The 6,997-nt window shown below is 50.4% G+C and overlaps 1 long non-coding RNA gene across 1 annotated transcript; it reads right to left on the reverse strand.

The window, feature by feature from the left end:
• Nucleotides 1–2,968: 2,968 nt before the first annotated feature.
• Nucleotides 2,969–6,399, reverse strand: LOC133221780 (uncharacterized). The gene is made up of 2 exons (XR_009728069.1): nucleotides 6,288–6,399; nucleotides 2,969–3,220 (listed from the first exon to the last, which is right to left on the reverse strand). It is a non-coding gene; the product is annotated as an uncharacterized LOC133221780 (long non-coding RNA).
• Between the last annotated feature and the right edge of the window lie 598 nt (nucleotides 6,400–6,997).

Genomic DNA, 6,997 nt, shown 5'->3' on the forward strand with positions numbered 1-6,997 from the left:
GTCGGAAGATGTCGCGCTGTACGGAAAGATAAGACCCCCCTCCGAGTAGCCAATAGGGCCTAGCCTAGGACATAAGCACAGGGACGTGATGTTGTAAACCCAGGCTATGTAACACCGTGTTACTCGCCAATAACCGCCATTTGCCATCCACCACATTGGTGTCCGTGAGCTGATGGCCCGAGCGGCCTGGGATTGGTCGCCGTGCCATTCCTGAACCAGGTCGGCATGCCAACGAAGGCAACACAGTCTGGGATCTTACTAACTTGTCCTTTTAAAACCAAGAACTCCCCTCTCCCTGCAGTCACCATTAACTCTATTTTCATTCCCTTTTTCTCCACTTACACACTACCCAGCACTTCCCTGTCCCCGTTCAGCATTAGCTGCCTCATCGTCCACTTACAATGCCAGTCCCGAGACACTTGTCCTTCTCGAGGAAGTAGCTTCCTCCCTGCTTCACCCTCACACGGAGGCAGCAGAGCCACAGCTCTGAGCCTGCAGAGCACAGCCTGGATCAAGTGTGGAATGGGAGTCCCAATGCCCATCAAAGTGCACCAGCAGGTTAATTCAGACACTCCTGTGCCCATCTCTGGAGCTGCCAATTTGGTTTTGGAAAGAAAAGATATTTTTCAGCCTCTCTGAGCCCCGTGAACAAAGTAGGTGGGTTTTCCACAGCATTAATCCATGATTCTCCCCTCCAGGCTTGCTGGAGCTGCTCCGCTCTTCCCCATCTCTGAGCCAGCAAGATTTCCTCTGCCGTCCTTCCCTAGGAATTGCAGCAGAACAGCCTGCATCCAGCCCTAACACAAACCAGGAGCAGATTCCAAGCAAGGCAGAGACCACAGCTTCATTAGACCTCAATTCCTGGTCATCACAAAGACCCTAGGGCTTGCCTTTATCCAAGGAGGGGTTTTAGCCTCGGCTCTGGAATGCTGGGGAGGGTCTGGCTCAAACAAAGAGCCACATTTCTGCTGCTCACAACACTGAATAACTGCCCTGCTTCACCAAGGTTTTTCTTAGTCCTGGACAAGGATGTTCGAACATAAGAGGTGTGTGTATATATACATATATATATATATATATATATATATATATATATATATAAACACCTCCCCCCAGTTTGTTCCCAGAGGTGCATCCAAAGCACAGGTTAAGGACAAAGCTGATTTCCTGTTTCTTTCCCTCAGGCTGGGGAACATGGCACGAGGTGGGTGGCTGCAGCTACACAGGGCAGGGGAGTTAATGCCCCGGTAGCCATCGAGGTAGTGGTGAGTGGAAACTGGTGTCACAAGGAGCCTCTGGCTGAGGTTCCCCTCCCTCCGAGGCTGTAACAGAGCCCAGTCCCGCACAGAGCTGGGACCTGCAGGTTCTGCAGAGAGAAGCGTTAGACAAGAGGAGGCACAAACCATCAGTGGCTTTGAGAAGAGAAAGGAAAAATGCCCCATCCCCAGCAGCACCAAGGCTGGACAGGGCTTGGAGCAACCTGACCTGTGTGAGCTGTGCTGCAGAGCAGAGGCCCCTGAGTGAACACTCCATAACCCCTGCGGACATGTGCATGCGCAACGGGTTGCACTGGAAAAGCAACCTTAGAGCACGTTAATCAACAGTAACGCCAGGTCTCACTTTGCACAGGTTCACCCAGAGGCAAACTCCACTGTTCCCCATGCAGGAACAGCCCCGCAGGTATTTGCTTCCTCCGGTTCACCAGGATCAGTTGTGAGCACAGCAGATGGGAGCTAGGCCGGGTCCCACCACGTGCTTAAGGAGGGGGAGTCTACACGAGGTTCACAACTGACACAGGGACCCGACCTGAGGAGCTTCTGAGCAAGCACCAGTGGCTGGAACCTCCACCTCGAGCTGCCAAGTGAACTGGAATGCTCTGGTACACGGGTTTCCCCCAGCCATTTAGAACAGACCCAGCAACACTGGACTAATCCTTCTCTAAATCCATCTGTCCCATGTTTGCTGGATGCTGGAGGTGCCAATCCCAGCCATGGGATGCTGACATCCCAGTGCCAGCATCCTGGAAGGGCATCAGGCCCATGAGTGATGCAGCTACACCTGTGGGGAGCAGGACATCCCACCCTCGTTAAAACAAGTCTCAGCTCACCTGGAGATGAGAAAAAAGGGGAAAAAAAGCCACTTTCCCACTTTCCATGGCCAGATAAGGAGAGGCTGATGGGTTATTGACTTTCGCCATTGTTTTCAAGCCCCCTCCACCTACCTGAGCCCCAACGATGGCCTCAGGCACTGCAGAAGAGCGTTGCCAGCACAACCCCCAAGTTACCCTGGTAAGGAAGGGAAGAGAAATAAGGACACCAGTGGCACACACACTGCTTCCTGGGAGGTTTTTTTATTGTCATTTTAATCTTTTTTTCTCTTTTTTTTCTGGTTTTTCTATGGAGGCTCAATCTCAGATGTGGATTCGATTTAAGCTTTACAAAAAAAAAAAAAAAAATAAACCAAACCCCAAATCAAACCAAAAAGAAACCCCTTTTTTTTTTTGCATTCCATAAAAATTGACAGAAAAGCGCCTTGGAACCAGGCTCTGGAAGAGCAGAGCTCTCAGCAGGTCTCCTCATCAACATCTCCTTGCAACGAGTTTACTCAGTACAGCACAACCCCGAGGAACACCTTCTCTCCCCTCCCTCCCTCCCGGCAGCCATTCCCTGTGCCCAGCCCCAGACATACGTGGAATAGATTTATTAGTCTTTTTTTTTCCTTTTTTCCAGTTCTTCTTTCACACACCACAGTATTTAATAAATTCTTGTTTTACATTTTTTACACCAATGTAACAAAAGGCAGGAGGAGGGGGAGGAGAAGACAAACAATGATCCGTGGGTATGCATATAGATGGTGGGGAGGGAAGGTGGAAGAGGAGAAGGGGGGAAAAAAAATACATGGACTTCTACAGACATAGCCTAAGGTCTCAAGAGTAAAATGTGGTGCAAAGTAGGCCTCAGAGACTGAAAAAGTTTGTACAGCTTTATTCATGGGGAGGAGATGGCGTTGCATGGGTAGTACTGAATGCAAATCGTGACGTGACGGAACAGAAAAGGGCAAAGGGGAGGGATGAGTTCTCTAAGAAAGGAATCTAACGAGTGCATGGCATGTCTTGTTAGCATGGAGAGGACTTTAACTTTGCTGCTTTCTCTTCAAAGCCTCCACCAGGTCGTTTTTAAGAGCTTCTTGTTTTGATTTGTCTGCAAAAGTCTGCACAGACCTGCGGGGAAGAAGGAGACGCGAGTCAGAGGCCAGAGGAGGTGGCTCCAGGTTCTCCTGGCACGTGGGGCAGGAGGAAGGAGAAGCACCTCAACCCGGCTCAGCGGACACCGACCTCAGCGCGCCTGGTTTACCATGGGAAGCAGAAGGCAAAGTGAACACTCCAGTGAGAATATCAGAGCAAACGTCACTCGAGCAAGGATGGCACCAAGAGACACGCGCTGCCCCAGCGGTTCCGCTCAGCCTCCAGCTGCCGGAGGGAGATGCCCAGGGCTGGCTTGTGTTAGAGCTTGGAAAAGCCCCACTGTCCCACCAGCGAAGGGTGTTAGCGCTCCTAAGGTCCAAAGGACCACGATGGGAAGGCAGAAAACCCAGCCTCACCCCAGGAAGGGGAGAAGGCTCAGTGCAGCTCCTGAGCCCTTTGCAGACTGTTCACCCAGGGTCCCGCAGCCGCAGCAAAACCTCCCTCCCGTGGCTTCACCAGGGGGAGTTCCTGTTATCAAATTGGCTTTTCCGGTTTGTACCTTACCCACAGGCACTGGGGAATCAAAGCAAGCTGAAGAACACAGATTCTGTCAGCAAGGCTATGGCAGGGGTTCCCTGTTGCTATGGGTTTGCTTGTGGAAGAAAAACGACATCCTTTAGGAGTCATCTTGGCTCACTGCCCTGGAAGAGCTGTGCAGGAGCCTCTGTTTTCAATGGGACAGGAAGAAATTCCCACTTTCCAAAAGCCCTTTTCAATATGCTCATTGATAGACTAACACTACGGGACCTTTCAGGAGCTGCTCCCACAGAAGTGGTCAGGATTTGGTAGGATTTCTCTCCACACAGACCCTATCTCACAACCCTTCCAGGACTTGAAGCTACCTTGGATGCTGCTCCTGTAAACACGGCTGCTCTTTGTGGCAGTTGTTTTCCTAAGTTTTTTAACACTATTTCCATTCTCTTGTCTCTGGAGACTTCTACTGCTTTAATAAGGATATATACATTTGCTATTTGCATTTGTCACAGGCTGAAGAAGTGGTTCTTGGCCATTATCAACAAATAAGAGCATTTTTCCCTTCGTCAGCTTAACGTGTTTAAGACAACATCTGCAACTCATGATGGAGTGGAAGGTTAAAGTGGCTCAGGGTTAGTCACTGCTGGACATTGAGAGCTCCAGAGCAAATGTGAGCACAGGAACAAAGCCCTTTAGAGCATGAAGCAGAGACTCAAAATGTTTCATAGAGCTTGACCAGGATGGGATTTCCAAGCTCCAAGGGATTCAAATGCACCAGGCAAACAGGGATGTGCCTGTGGCGTGAGCTCACGTTTACTCAGGAGTCATGGGGGGTAACAATCAGTTTTTTGGGTTTCCCCCCCCCAAAACTGTGAGAATTCCAGGATTTCACTCCTTCCTGCAGGGAGGATGCTCAGATTACCAGGAGTTTCTTCACTGGAATGGTGTAACGAGGGACAGAGTCCCAGGGCTCCTGGATCCAATCACTCCAAGCTAACGCCACTTCGGGGATGTGACCACATGCTCCTTCCTTGCTCCCAAGCTAACAGTGCCAAGTGGTAAATCCTGCCACATCCCAGAGCGTGACATTCCAAATGTTACTCAAGTGGAGCAACATCTAACATCCACAATCACAGCATTTAGTTGGCTGTATTAGGAAATAACCCTTGGGTGAAGCACGGCTCGGACGTCGTTGCTCAGTCTGCGGGAGTTAGGGGTTAGTTCTGGTCTGGGTTATCATGCAGAGGTCTTGGCTGGTGAGTCCTGGTTTAGTGCTGGTTGTCACCGCACAGGCAGGGGTACCTGGAGTGCTTTAGTTATCAGGCTGGATGTAGATCTGGCGCTGGGTCAACACTTGAGAAAGTTCCCTCTGCAACTGCTTATACTTTTGGTTGTCGGGGATAGCATCAATAGATCTACAGAGAGCAGTTCAGAAACGAGGGAGGTAAACAGGGAGAAGAACAGTCAGAAGAACTCAGTAACACAGAGCTGCTATTCTGGAAACCAAAGAGCACACTCGGGAGGAACGAGTGGAAATACAAAGGTTAGAAGGAACAGGGAAAAGGCGAGAGAAAGAGGCGGATGCTCTGTGAGTTACCAATGCTGAGCTGATCATCCCACCACTGCAGAGTGCCACGACTCAAACTGAGCCATGGGGAGACACAGGAAACAGATTCAATTCCAAAAGCTTCTGGCAGCATTCACAAGGAAAAGGACTCTGTTACACATTTAATGTTCATAAATGCTTCCTGGTGAAACCCCTGCACACCACAACTGAAAACAGAGGCCTGTCCTGAAAGCTGGGCTTGGAGGAAAACCCCAGCCCAGCTGCTCTCTCAGACACCCTCATCTCCCCTGTCCATGCTGCTGCGAAGGCAGCACACATATTTCATCAGCACCATTATTCCATCTTCTTCCACATTTCAGGATGGGAGAGAGGAGCAGCACACGGAGGTGTGAATTCTACATCACCACACTGTGCTTGGAGGTGCAGCTGTGGTTTCAAACCAAATCATTTGGCATCACAACTACCAGCTTGGGATTTCCTGACCAGAAGTGAGCAGGGGTTGACAAGTAGAGCACAGGTTCCCTACAGAAAGGCCCAGGGGATTTATTTGCTTCATCTGGACACTGTGTTTTGACCAGTGGTGTTGAGAGAGGAACAGTGTTTAAAACAAAGTCTAAATACCACAAACCATTAACGTTACAACCCTGGGACCAACCTGGCTGTTTCTGAGAAGAGTAGAAAGAGAAGTGAGAAGTTAAGCACAGGCTTCAACTGTGAAAAGTAAAACTCCTCATTAAAAGTAATCCTGAAATACAAGTGTGGCCAAGTGGGCTGTTTCCTTCCTGCTGAGGGAACAAAGGATTAAAACATCACTATAGCTACAGGGTAGAAGTGTTCCATAAACTCCACACAACAACTCATGCTTCCAAAGCACAGGGAGGTGGGCAATGAGGGACATGACAAAGCTGTGTAGGAGAGCAAAAGCAGATCGGTGCTTGGCAGGGGCGGTACCGTGGGCCCTGTGGAAGCAGAGTGTTCAGTGGGCAGCTGGAAGCCCCTTACCTCAGCCCATTCACGATGTCCTTTGTTTTTCCAAAATAAATCTCATTCAGTGTACTTCTGATTTTGTTTTCCATGTCCTAGAAAGGAAAAGGAAGAAACCAAACGTTCAGTGAGGTCCTCTGTTATCAGAACCAGGGTCCCCACACTCTTCTGTGTGTCGCATACGTTAGTCTTGAGGTACCACACTTCATCTGGGAATCCCAGACTGGTTTGAGTTGAAAGGACCTTTAAGCTTACCCAGCTCCAACCCCTGACACAGACAGGGACCCCTTCCACTGGAGCAGCTTGCTCCAAGCCCCTGTGTCCAACCTGGCCTTGAGCACTGCCAGGGATGGGGCAGCCACAGCTTCTCTGGGCACCCTGTGCCAGCGCCTCAGCACCCTCACAGGGAAGAGCTTCTGCCAAAGAGCTCAGCTCAGCCTCCCCTCGGGCAGGTTCAAGCCATTCCCCTTGGCCTGTCCCTACAGGCCCTTGTCCCAAGCCCCTCTCCAGGTTTCCTGCAGCCCCTTTAGGCACTGGAGCTGCTCTGTACACTCGATTTCAGCCCAGTGTATTCCTACTGTCTAAATTCTCACAAGCCTCTCTCTCTGCTTTTACCAAAGGAATGAAGGCTCAGCTCTGTTTCTGCCTTCTCCCAGCCTCCAGCCTACTCCAGGCTACAGCACATCCTTCTGCACCACGAGAGGGCAGCTGCTCCCCAGGTATCACTG

The sequence above is a fragment of the Neopsephotus bourkii genome, unplaced genomic scaffold, assembly GCF_033783945.1.
Source record: "Neopsephotus bourkii isolate Nb327-2 ecotype Australia unplaced genomic scaffold, CSIRO-AGI_Nbou_v1 NB_1549, whole genome shotgun sequence".
Taxonomy (NCBI): domain Eukaryota; kingdom Metazoa; phylum Chordata; class Aves; order Psittaciformes; family Psittacidae; genus Neopsephotus; species Neopsephotus bourkii.